The sequence below is a fragment of the Mus musculus genome, chromosome 6 (genome assembly GCF_000001635.26).
Source record: "Mus musculus strain C57BL/6J chromosome 6, GRCm38.p6 C57BL/6J".
Classification (NCBI taxonomy): Eukaryota; Metazoa; Chordata; class Mammalia; order Rodentia; family Muridae; genus Mus; species Mus musculus.
Window position 1 is genome coordinate 141,333,432 of NC_000072.6, and position 13,726 is coordinate 141,347,157.

General features: G+C 39.9%; 1 protein-coding gene and 1 long non-coding RNA gene across 3 annotated transcripts in view; both read left to right on the forward strand.

Moving 5' to 3' along the window:
• Pde3a (phosphodiesterase 3A, cGMP inhibited) overlaps window positions 1–13,726 on the forward strand; it is a 257,594-nt gene that overhangs the window by 84,163 nt on the left and 159,705 nt on the right. The window lies entirely within an intron of this gene.
• Window positions 7,122–10,956, forward strand: Gm10400 (predicted gene 10400). Its single transcript, NR_033555.1, has one exon. It is a non-coding gene; the product is annotated as a predicted gene 10400 (long non-coding RNA).

Sequence of the window (13,726 nt, forward strand, 5' to 3'; positions counted from 1 at the left end):
CTGTTGAGTACACTGAGCTGTGTTGTGCAACATGGAAATTACTCCCGTTCCTGCTCTTGACAGCCAGACACTTGGAAGGTCAGCAAAGACAGCTAGCTGCTGGGGAGGGAAAAGATTGTGTCCTCCCGGCCATAGTCTGTGGCTGAAGCCAGAGTTGTTGTATGAGTAACATAATAAATAGGATTTTAAAGTTTTTTAGATTATTGGTTTTTTTTTCCTTTTCCTTTTCCTTTTCCTTTTCTTTTCTTTTCTTTTCTTTTCTTTTCTTTTCTTTTCTTTTCTTTTCTTTTCTTTTTTATTGGTGCTGGGTGTTGAACCCCAAGGCCTTGGGCTTGCTAAGTACATGCCATATCATTGAGCTACATCCTCAATGACCTGGAGCCCAAGGCATCAAACTGTATCAAGGTAAGACCCTCTTCTGAACTGACAGTTGGTAATGCAAGCACTCTACACACTTCTAGACCTTCTGTAGATAAGGGGGAGAGAAGAGGGTTTGCTTGTCTTCAGTCCTCTCCCAAGATTAAAAAAAATAAGTGACATGAAAACATATAAACAAAAATGCTGTCCTAGTTGAGAATTAATTATTCTGTATGGTTTTGAGATTTTGGAGACATGATTTCATGGACTTCCTTATTATTCTCAAACTCAGTACGTAACTAAGGATAGCCTTGAGTTTCTGACCCTCCTTTTTGAGTTGGGGAGTATAGCATCATAATAGCCTTATGTAGCACTGGGGGTTGAACCCAAGGATTCTTTTTTTTTTAAATTTTTTTTTCCATTTTTTATTAGGTATTTAGCTCATTTACATTTCCAATGCTATACCAAAAGTCCCCCATACCCACCCACCCCCACTCCCCTACCCACCCACTCCCCCTTTTTGGCCCTGGCGTTCCCCTGTACTGGGGCATACAAAGTTTACGTGTCCAATGGGCCTCTCTTTCCAGTGATGGCCGATTAGGCCATCTTTTGTTACATATGCAGCTAGAGTCAAGAGCTCCGGGGTACTGGTTAGTTCATAATGTTGTTCCACCTATAGGGTTGCAGATCCCTTTAGCTCCTTGGGTTCTTTCTCTAGCTCCTCCATTGGGAGCCCTGTGATCCATCCATTAGCTGACTGTGAGCATCCACTTCTGTGTTTGCTAGGCCCCGGCATAGTCTCACAAGAGATAGCTACATCTGGGTCCTTACCTGCTAGGCAAATGCTCTACTAACAGAGCTCTATCTCCAGCCTCTCTACTTAAGACTTTTTTTTTTTTAAACAAAACAAAACAATCACAATGCTTCCACAAGTTAAAGAGATGGATAGATGAAACAAGCCATACTCTGTTGACACATGTGTGTACTAGGTGAGTTTGGTCATCAATGCTTATCTATCGCCACTTCTTCTAGTTGCTAATGATACTACACTTCTCCATCACTAATTTTTGGGTTGAATGTTTCCCTTTTTATGATTATAAGGACAAAACAGATTTAAATATCAACCTTTGAGATATAAACTTTGTAGAAACAAGCACACATTTTATCTGCATCTGTGGACGGGCTCTGGTGTATTGCGTGTTGCTGTTTTTATAAGGTGGGGGTGACAGGCTCTGTTGTATATGCCCCCAGACTTTTTCCTTGATTCTTAAACTCTTCGACTTACATGTTATTTGGGTAAATGTGTCCAAATTTTATCTAGTTGGGAGTAAAAGAAGGCAGCTGTTAGACATAAATTCAGAGTTACTGGTTATTTTCATCTTAGAAGAAAACGTGAAGTGAGGAGTAGCAGTAGGCATCCTTTAGGACAGATTATAAACACACAAAATGTCTCCAAGAGAGCCTTTGAGGAAGGAAGTAAAAGAATACTCTAGGAATGTGTCTAGGAATCTTTAATTCAGAAATAAATTTAGAAAGAATGATAAGGATATCCCAAATTCTTTTATTAAATATATTTTAAATACATTCAACATTCATTAACAAAAAAGCAAACCGTACAACTCTCTAAAATTAATAAGGCCTTTCAGGCCTTCAGAGTTTTGTATAATGGTGTCTTTTTCTGACCTTGTAGAGCATCTATCCCATCATTAAATGATTTTAAGTGAGTTACTGTACTTGATAATATGAAAATATTTTTAAATCTTATTTTTTATCTCACTATATGATATCTCTTAATATCATAGAATATGAGCTACCTTGGCTATTTTAGTAGACATTAGTCTTTATTCCTCATTTAAAAGGATGTTGTGTTAATTTTTATTTTTTAAGAGAAATGTGTTTATTTACTTAGTGTGTCTGAGAGAGTATGTGGTGTGTATGTATGTGTGTGTGTGAGAGTGTGTGAGTGTGTGTGTGTGTGTGTGTGTGTGTGTGTGTATGCGTGTATGCATTTGGGCACACACATGCCATAGAGCAAGTGGAGATTAAAGGGAGAGCGGGGCCTCTCCTACCATGTGGTTCTGGGGAAAGAGCTCAGGTCATCAGGTTGAACTTCAAGTGCACCAAGGCTGGGAGACTCAGGCTTCTGACCTGGATCTTTGCATGGAGATCTTGAGTCATAGTGGCCATGAAAAGCTTAGGCCCAGGCTAGGTAGTACACACCTTTAATCTCAGGAGTTGGAGGCAAGGAGATGTCTGAGTTCAAGGTCAGCCTGGGACAAAGCAAATTCCAGATCCAGGCGTGGTAGTATACACCTTTAATCAGGGTCACACCTCTGCTGGAGGCCTACATAAGGACTTTGAAAGAAGGAAGATTAACTCTTCTTATACAGCTTGCACATACTGGCCAGCACATTTGTTGGAACTTACCTACAGAAGACCAGCTGAAGCACCTAGCCTCATGGGACTGAGCAACTTCTAGATTCTTAGACTTCCCACCCACAGCTGACCATTTTTGGGTCAGTTGGATTGTAGACATCGCAATACATTCCCTCAATATAGAGAGGCATTCCATAAGATCTGTGACTCTAGAGAAGGCTGATTAATACAGTGGGTGATGAAAGACTGTAAGTAGCTCATAGTCTTGAGAAAACTTTTTAATCCTCTAAGATCTCATTTTTTCCTTCTTCAAATGTACCTCTGTAATGTAGGACTCTGAAGTTAATGGTGCAGACTAAGGATAAAGGGGTGGGAGTGATATCTGAATGCTGGCAGATGTGGTTGGAGCTGCCTAAAGAGGTGGAGAAAGGTTGAGAAGCCACAGGCTTCCAGGTCTTTCTGCTCCTGTTGTTCATCTCCCTCCCTCCTCTTCCCCTGTCATGAAGCTCAATGCCTGCCAGACCTAAGAGAAGAATTTCACCCTTGTCACGACCTTTAACCTAACTTTTGCAAAGAGGAATTAAGAAGTACTTTCAACGTGTCTTCTCACTGACCCACCGTGGTGGATCCATGAGCCCTGCGACTGGATTTTGGTTGCATTTTCACCCAGAGGATGGACAGACTGTCAAATGTAGTCACACAGTCTCTAGGCTTAGCTGGCAGGAGATATTTTTAAAAGCAAGTTCAGAGGAGAGGGAACTGGAGATCTCATTGGCTACTGTGTGTCTGTCCACTCTGTCACTGAGCCTCACAACTTGTGTCCAGCTTAAATGAGTCCTCATACCGCCCCAGCAAACCAGGAGATGAAGTTCAAAGCTAACATTCACTGACTCTGCTGACTCTTAGTACACAGTCATAGCTTGGTTGGAATGTATGAATCCGCCTGAGATGTGGGAGGACAGAGGCTGCTTAACATAGCTGTCAGGTTTCTTCTTTTTTGTGTCGTAATAGACAGCGAAGACCTACTTGCTCATGGTGAACTTGAAAAGTCCGGAAGCCATTCTTTAATGGGGATGATTGATAGCTTTCGTATTCCTGCCCCCCCCACCCCCCATCCCTCAGTAATTGTTGGTGCTCTAGTGATCAGCAGATGACATCTAAGCTTCATTTTTATTGTACATTTGGATGGTGGGCGCCCGTGAAAGACAGAGGTTAAGCTGTTTTCCTCTAGCTCCACCTTATTTTTTTCTACAAAATTTATTATATTATTATTATTTTACATCTCAACTGCTGTTTCCCTTCTTCTCTTCTCAGTCCCTACTCTTACTCCCCTATCCATCTATACCTCCCCAACCACCACCACCACCACCAATTCACTCCTCAATTTCTCTTCAGAATAGGGCAGGTCTTCCATGGATAGCAACCAAACGTGGCATATCAAATCATACTAAGACTAGGTACCTCCCATCATATTAAGGCTAGAAGTGGCAGCCCATTATGAGGAAACTGATCCCCAAAGCTGGCAAAAGAGTCAGAGACAGTTTCCGCTCCTGCTGTTAGAAGTCCGACAAGAATCCTGAGCTATATAACTGTAATGTATGCAGAGGGCTCAGATCAGTTCCGCGCACCCTTCCTGGTCCTCAGGTCAGCCTCCATAATTCCCTATGATTCCAGGTTCGTTATGGACCCTTGACCCCTCTGTCCTCCCAACAATCCTTCCTCTGCCTCTTCTGCAGGGTCTCCCGAGCTCCCCCTACTGTTCGCTGTGGGCCTCTGCATCTGTCTTCATCAGTTCAGCCTATTTTTTTTACACATGGAGCTCACCGGTTGAGTTCCACCAGCTGGCCAGCAAGCTTGCTGCCACACTTGTCTTTTTACTTGGCTCTGGGGATCTGAACTCAAGTCTTCATGCTTTCATAACAAGCATTTTACCAACGGAGCCATGTCCATAGGCCTCTAGGAATTCGTTTTCTGTGGCCTTCTGAGTTTTACTCTTGACTTGTGCTTCATTATAGCATCTGACTAGGTTTTCATCCATCAGCCCAGCTTGATTCGTGCATCTTTATCCAGCCTTGCTCTCTTGCTGTCTTGGGTCTTGTCTTATCACTTGGGACTCTTCCTGGTACGCTGCCCCTCCCTATCGTTCTTTCAGTGCTTATCAGTTTCACAGGGTTGCCTGAGGTACTTTACTGAAAACCTCCCGGATGCAAGACCCTTACTTAGGCTACAAGGTGACTTTCTGATAAATTAGAGTTGGAGAGGGAGGGTGGTTAAGAGCACTGGCTGCTCTTCCAGAGGATCTACCTAGTAAGCTCCCAGCCCTCATGGGACAGCTCAGCCTGTAATTCTAGATTCAGGAGATTCAGCACCCTCTCCTTGTCTCCATAGGGGTCAGGTACATGCATAGTACACATAAAGATAATTCAGTTTTTAGATTGATAAAACAACTCAAACCCCCTTTGGTAATAATTTGAGTAATTATATTACCTTATATTACATCAGATTCCCTTTTGACATGCACAGGTGTGTTTGGGCCCCGTCATTGAAATGATGCCACATACCAGATAACTTCCAAGGAATCATACTTAGGTATACCATCTGACATCATCTGAGAGGAGATGCTATGGATGAAGATTGGGGAGATGCCAGGTTGTTTAGGAAGTAACATGAGACTAATGATGTAGGCAAGCTTACTTAGTGCATGTCCTCAGCTGTGACTTCCAAGGACATGCAGAGTGAAGACACATCAGCACAGGCCTTCTGGTGGCAGAAATGCTTTGGAAAGGCTTTCCAGGGACCCTAAAGAACATTTGTTGTGAAGAGAGATCAGCTGGCCTGTCCTTGGGGGCCACTGGCCTACCTTTCAGGGACAGTGCCATCTGTTCTGTGAAATTCTGGTTTGGGGGTAATTTCTCTGGGTTTTGTGGAGACTGGTACCTTCTCTCCGCAGCAAATCTCCATCTCAGGGGGACTCCTGTCCCTTGGTGATCTTGCCTGTGTATCAGTGGTGTGCCCTCAGACCCTCTAGGACAAGGTAGTACTGCCACTGAGCAGTTTGGAGCTCTTTGCCCTGCTTCCTGGTATTCTTGACTTCCAGGATTTTCGTTGTCTGGAAGTACAACTTAGCTTCAGTCTTCCCCTTTGGCTTTTTTTGAGACAGGGTCTCCTGTATCCTAGGTTGTCCTCAAACTCCTTGTATAGCTATGGATGGCCCTTAAATGCCTGATTCTCATGTTTCCATGTCAAAGTGTGGAGATTACAGTTGTGCCCCATCATGCTTCATCTTGCAATCCTGTTATGTTTCAAATTCCTAGATTCCTCCCCATCTGCTCACAACTCTTACTGCTTTTTCAATTTCTGATTTGCATAGCAGTAATTCTTTAATATTATCCATTATTTTCATACTTTTAGAGTCTTTAAAATATACTGAAAGCTTCTCTTATGAAATAATTTTGTTGATAAACTGTTTCATGAATAAGAGTCTATAATGTAGAGGCAGATGTAAGATAGACTTCATGTAACTATTTGTTATTTGTGATAGCTAAACTTGACACCTACTTAGAGAGGGATGGTGGCCTAGGTGTCTTCCTTGATTTCAGATATGGCTATTGATATTAAAGGGTTCAGTTAGAGCTGTTTGATTATAAAACTATTGATGTGTTAGAATGTTGGGTCACATCTCAACAGCATACTAGACCAAGACAATTCCATGTGGAAGAGGTTTTATTGAGAGGAGAGGGAGAGGGAGAGGGGGAGGGGGAGGGGGAGGGGGAGGGGGAGGGAGAGGGAGAGAAGGAGGGAGAGAAGGAGGGGGAAAAGGAGGGGGAAAAGGAGGGGGAGGGAAGGAGGGGGAGGGAAGGAGGGGGAGAGAGAAGGAGGGGGGGTTATTTATATGGAGAATGACATATCTCAGGTAAAGGTGGGAGGTGAGCCAAGTGGATGTTGGGAATATGGTGCCTGTTGCCTTGGCAACTGGTTTGCAGGTTGCAGGTCATGCTGTTGCCTATGTGATGTCATAGGTTTGGGAGGTCCTGATGCCAACAACTATTACAATGTATTCAGAAAAATGTGCTATTTTAAGTTTCCCCCCATAAGATATTTTAGGCAGGATCAGGTGTGGTCTCAAGTATTTTGTTATAGTGTCTTGAGCTACTAAATGTGCATCTCCAAGCTAGCTTTTGGAGGTTGGTTTCACACATCTATAGAGAAGCCCGCTGTTGAAAACTCCAGACTCACTATAGAATTTTAGAGTCAGTTGGGGTAGGGAACAGTTTAGTTTTTAAGTGCCTGTATTTTCAGTCTAGTCTGTACATTAAAACTTTGAGAATATTTAAATATGAGTGGTGTGCATTTTCTCTTCAGGGCACTGGGGTTGTTCAAAGGCCCCCTCAGTGAGTCTCATATGAACCAATGGTCCAGTCCAGGTCACTCCTGCTCTTCCACACTTCTGCTTCATGGATGGATCCCTGTTTCTGGATAAGGGCAGCAAATTACTGACACCAGCCCTCCTTATACACCTTAGGGGCAGTTATTGATAGTATTTTATGAACTGAAAATTCACATCTCTCCAGAAAAAAGCAGATGGCTTTGTAGGTATTTTAATTCTGTCTAAATTGGCATTATTCATTAACATTTTGCATTTCAAAGGAGTAATGAGTTTTGGATTTTTATACCAAAGTAATATATGATGAGTGGTACATGACCTTCTCTTTATTTTATTTTATTTTATTTTATTTTATTTTATTTTTTTATTGTGCAGTCCATGCTAATCTTGAACTCCCTATGTAGTCCAGGGTGACCTTGAACTCCTGATTATCTGGCCTTGATCTTCCCAGTGCTGGTATTATAGGTGTGCACCACCGTGGTTGTTTTTGTGAAAATCTAAGTTCTGTACCCAGCAATACATAAATGCTAAGCAAGCATTCTACCCATTGAGCCACATCCCCAGCCCAAAGAAAAGACTTCTCATTTTATACTGGAACTTGGGGTATCTTTAACACACTGTAACCAACTCCACCCACTTTTATATTGTTCCTTTATAAGCAAGCATTCAGTGGGAAATCTCAGCTACCTGGAAATGGCTTCCCTGGAGTTGGCTGGCTGGAAATGTAGCTCTGGTACATTCTTACAACTCCAGCTCCTCCTTTCTCACCTCTTAAGGCTCCACTTGGTAAGAAATTCTGGAAACTATCAGAGGGGTTCTACCTTAGATTCCCCCTTAAAGATGTAACTGTCAAGTCGTGAAAGCCATGTTCTCCAGCTGTTAAATCTCTGCCTGGATCTGCTCTTTAGCTGTTAACTCTCCCTAGATCTGCTCTCTCTTGGGGGTTTATTAATCTTTGTGGCCAGATTGTCACAGCTGTAAGTTGTCTTCAGAACTATTTCTCAGAAAAACAGCAAGTAGCCAGTGACCCTCAGTCTACTGAGAAACAAATAAAGAATGGTTTAAATTCTAAATCTTATCAGAGTCTCCTCTGAAGTCATTTCAGATGTTGGAATGCTGAGCTTTTAATCTAGTTTTGGGGAATTTTCAAATTTGGCTTGGACTAAAGGGCAAAATGTTTGGGAACCAGAAATAGCTTAATGTCTAAGACTAAGACACGGAAGGGTGCATGTCCTCAGATTCACATTTTAATAAAACACAACACTTCTTTATCAGCATGAGAGATTTTTTTATAGTTTTTAATTATTGTTTGAAAATCTTCTTCAATGGGATTTCATATTTACCCCTTCCCCAACGGCCTCCAACTTTCCCCTACACAGCAGATCTCGTGCCATCTTGTTTCCCACTTATCAGTTGGTGTTGCCCATAGATTCTCAATGTGTTTCCATCAAGCCAGCAGCTAAAAATAGTACATTCATATTTTCTCCCAATTCGGAAGGTTTAGATGCATGCAGTCAGTTCCATGGGGCTGAAAGCAGGGTGTCCACAAGGCCTTCCTTCCTCAGGAGACTTTAGGATAAGACAGTAATCTATAGTACACTTAGACTTGGAAAACTCCAGTCCCCTTTTAATAACAGTGCTAGGTGGAAAGGTAGTTGTGTTGTGTGATACTTGGTTTTCTGATATTTGAGGTTACTGAAGTGGATTTAGTAGAAGTATAATAAATACTATTGTCAACTTTGCTATAATTACAATATAAAAATAAAGACAATAATTACAAGACTTTGAAGAATAAAATAAGGCATTGTATAATATTTACATCTTCAATATTAAGAATTTAAAGATGGAGGGTTACCCCTGCCTTGGTCAGTGTCTGTACTGTTCTAGTCTGTGGTGTCAAACTATCTATAAATCTAGTAATGGGAAATACAATTGACAGTGAAGAATAGCTAATTTCATGGGATTATTCAAACAATCAAAGATGTAGAAATTCTGAGTCTCTTGAACATATGCTTGGGTCCCTGGGGATCCAAACCTTAAGGATTAGATACAAAGTCCTTCCCCAAAGAGCAAGAGAAGGTGACAACCAAATTACAGCCATGGGCACATTCCATCTAATTGTTTAGAATCCATGGGCTTCAAATGTCAGTGCTTATTAAGTTATGCATTGAAAATTATTAAGACTATAACTGCCGATTGTCCTGTATTCTGTCATTAGCAGAAAGTAGCAGCTGAGTATTCATGTATCTGACTTCTTGGGATCTCTAAAGTCCAGGATCTGGGAAACTTGTCATGCCTCCATGAATATTGTTGAGTCTTAATGCAGATAGGCTCCGTTCTCTCTACTGACCTGTATTTGAGGGATATTACTGTCTTGGGTACAAAGTATACTTTCCTACCAGCAAGGTAAAAAGACATGCTCCCGACAATCTCCACGATTTCAAAGTCAACAGGATGACATGTGGAGTAAAGAGGGGCTATGGCTTTGGCTAGAATTGTCTTTGAAGGCTTTCAGTGTTTGCATTAGTGCTTCACCCCAAGACCCCTTTGCCATTAAAAAAATTACGGCAAAAAATAAATACGATTGGTCAACATATTTATCTCTAAGAATGACAGGATTGTAGCATTCTAAATTTCTATTCAGAACCATGGAACCATGCTCTATTGTTAAGAAAATATTTTACAACCATAAAAATATATTGCAGTCAAGAAACTAACTACTAACAAGTAAATCAATATGCAGTTAGAGAAACAGAACTGGAAAAAACAGCCCGAGTTTTTGTTACAATCTTTTCTTTTAAATATAAAATCAGTGGAGATATCTGCAGGATGGCTTCTCATTGAAAGGAGGAACATGGAGCAGGACACCAGGATAGTTTTAATTTTGAGGGCTTTAGATATATCATATAGCTCATTATACAAAATATTCAAAACATCATTTTTCTATTTAATGTTTTCTTAAGGAATATTAAGTGCAGATGTGTTACTTGTATAAAACCTGGCTACAATACAAGAGATAGCAAGACCATTTTAAATACTATTTGTATCATGGCATAGCAAAAAAAAAATCATTATTGATCTCATCTGTGAAATTATACATCACCCAGATACTCCTGGCTTCTTGTATTTGGGTTAAAAATTCCAGCCATGTTTGTTACACCTTTGAACATTATTTTTGACATGGGCAATGTAGTCCAGTTCCTCCCAAATCATTCCTGTTATGGAGTCAACATTGGAATCGCTCCAGATTCTGTGAGGTCTTGTTGAAGTGTGCTGGGTATTCTACACCTTGTAGATGGAAAAATATAATCACATGTAAAAGTTGTGATGGGTTTATATTGAATACCCGTCCTGGTTCCAGCTATATTTCACCACGAACATTTTCTCACTCTTGCTTAATCATGTGCCCATCCACCCTCCAACCCTTTATCCATCCACTTATGCCTATAAATTTTGGATGCATGTCAGAAGAAGAGTTTACTGTTTGTTTACAGGTAGTTAGATTTCTAGTTGAACAGGTCTAAAGAGACTTGGCGTGAAAAATTATTTGTGGGAAGAGTTGCCAAAGCAGAAGAGATTGAAAACTGGCTGTGAAGACATAGCTTTTATCTTGGATTAATAATAGCTTGTAGCTATTCACACCATGAAAAATATTTGAAGTATGCATTTTGATTTGATCCATAGAAGAACTCAATCAATTTATTTTCTTTACTTTAATTTTCTCATTAGGATACAGAGATAGAAAGAGGTAAGATCATTTGATCAAGTTATTCTCAGGACTTGAATTTATTCTTAATATTTTTTCAACTACCAACATAATAATGAAGAAAAAAGGGGGCATGTGAGGTTTATTTAAGAAAAAAATTCTTGAGATCTGCATCTTACCTTTAAATTATCCAACAGTAGCATTGTTCTTTCATTTGTGGGTTATGATAATCAGAAAGATCTTTAGAGAATTGTTTTTGTAAAAGATTTTTTATTTTAAAATTTTTATATGTATATCTGTGTTTGTATTTTTGTATGCTATGTATGTAAATTCCTTTGGAGGCCATGAGAGGATGCCGGACACTCTTGAAGCTAGAGTCACAAGAAGTTGTGAGTTACCTATCATGAGATCTGGGACCTGAACCTGGATCCTCTGTAAGAGCAGGGAGCACTCTCAACTACTGGCTCATTTCTCCAGCCCTCACACAGATTTTTAAATGCAAGCTTCTCTTCATTTTCAGTGTAAATAGAATTCTATTGTCTTCCTTTGATTTGTTTCATTTTATTATTTTATGTGTATGAGTGTTTTGCTTGTACATATGTCTATACACCATCTGTGCATAGTGTTCTCAGAGGCAGGAGGTGGTGTCAAGTCCCTTGGAATTGGAGTACAATTGTTTGTGAGCTACCATGTGGATGCTGGGAATAGAACCTAGGTCTTCAGGAAATGCACACAATGCTCTTAAACAACAAGCCATCTCTCCAGCCTCTAGAATTCTATTGTCAATCAATTTGTATCTTAATGTTCTCTTAGGCTAATATCAAAGTATGTAATATTTAAAAGGTGTTAATTTGTTAATAGGTTAGAAAGAGCAATTTTTCTTCTAGAGGGGTTATTTCTAGTGTTTGAGTATTGTAACTTCCCCCTCTTAATACAGTTATCAAGGATTAAAGATAGTTAAAAAAAATCTTTGTTAAAAATATCCATGTTAAAAACTAAGAAGTTGAGATTAGAATTGTGAGCTGAATTATTATCTTGATTAGTAAGTTTATATCCATTTTAAGTCAGATGTTTTTCTAAGTAAAGCATTGCTCACATTATAATATAAAAGTGTGGTTTTAGTCATCCATGATCATTATTTTTTCCCCCAAAATTTCCTTGTTGTGCTTCTGGGAAGAACTGATGAACATGTACCCTGAGAACTCATGCCTAACAGAAGTATTGTTTAATTGTATTCAGACAAAGAATTTCCTGAGGCAGCTCGAACCCTTTTTGTCAGAATGGGTTACTGCCTAATTTGCATACATGTATAATTATGGTTATTAATGTTGTCTCAGCATGTCATGGATCCAGTTGTCAGACAATGTCTAGTAAGTTCTAGAGGAAGAGATACTACTGGTTACCATTAGTATGGTAACCCTGACTTCAATTTTTACTATTTCCTAAGAATACACAAATGTGTATTTGGTCATCATAGAGGTATATATTCTCTCACTCCGAATAAAGCCCTGATTTCTAGCCAATGTACCTATCATCATTAAAATCCTGTACAGAAACCACACATGTGATGCATAGCTCATGCTGGGTTGCTGGGTGTGAAAGCACAGAGCAGGGCTTATATAACTTTTTGAGAAATAGGATCACCCTAGTGAATAAGAAGAAAGCTAACATGACTTCTTCCATTTTGTTACTTGAGATGCCAGCTAGCGTTAGCAATGCAGTCCTTAAAAACAATTGAATGCTTTCTAAAAAGCATCCTCGAGACCCCCCTCCCAAGTCTTTGCTTCCTTCTCAAACAACCAAAAATTCACTTGTAAAGTCTTCCCATGGTTGATCTGTGTGACCAGGTTGTCTTCTTTTCATCATGGGCGTCGGCAGGTCTCTCCAGATTTACTTTACTGCCAGAAGTCACTAATCTGGCTTCTTGAAGTCTCAGAAGGACTTGTTTGTCAAGCAGTTAATTAAAGCAAACACATAAAACGTGTACTGTTTTGAGGTTTTACAGATGACTCATGTTCTTCCAGAAGAGTCTGTCAACAGACGCAGCTCTCATGGCTATGCCCTGGCAAGGGATTAACACCAATGGTTGTTCATTGTGTTCATTTGAACTTTACAATGTTCCTATGACTAAAGATGGTTGTTTCCTATAGCTAGCTCGCTCCCTGTGGAGTGAGTGGGAATAACTGATAGTAGGGTTGTACTAATCGAGGTGACCCTGTGATTTCTTTCCTTAAGTGTGTTTATATGATGTATTGTATTGGTTGACTTACATATGTTGAACTGACCAATGAAGCCAACTTGGCCATGTTTCATGTATGCTCTTACTGTGTTCCTGAATCTGGTTTGCAAGTGTTTTCTTGAGAATTTTTGCATCCGTGTGCATCAGAGGAATTGGCCTGTAGGTGTCCTTTTTGTGATATATCCGCGTCTAGTTTTGGTAACAGGATTAATACTGGAATCGGGGACGGGGAGGATTTGGTAGTATTTCTTTAGTTTCTGTTTTGTGGAAAAAATAACTGCTATTAAATCTTCTTAAAATTTGAAAGACTTCAGAAATGAGTCAGTTCTGTCCTAGACTTTGTAGGGTGATTTTGAATGACAGTTTCAATCTCATTGCTTGTCATAGGTCTGTTTAGGTTACTTATATTTTCTGGTTTTAATGTTGGTATGTCATATGTACCAGAATTCTGTAGCCCACTACTGGAATTTTTGCCAATTCATGTTTATTGGTGCACTATTTGCTATAGAGGCAAGAAAATGGCATCAACTCAGATGGCCATCTACAGATGAGTGGACAGTGAAAATAAGATACACATTCAGATTGGAATAACATTCAGCCATAAAGAAAAAAGTAATCAAGAAATTTGCAGGAAAATGAATGGATTTAATGTGATATAAAATGT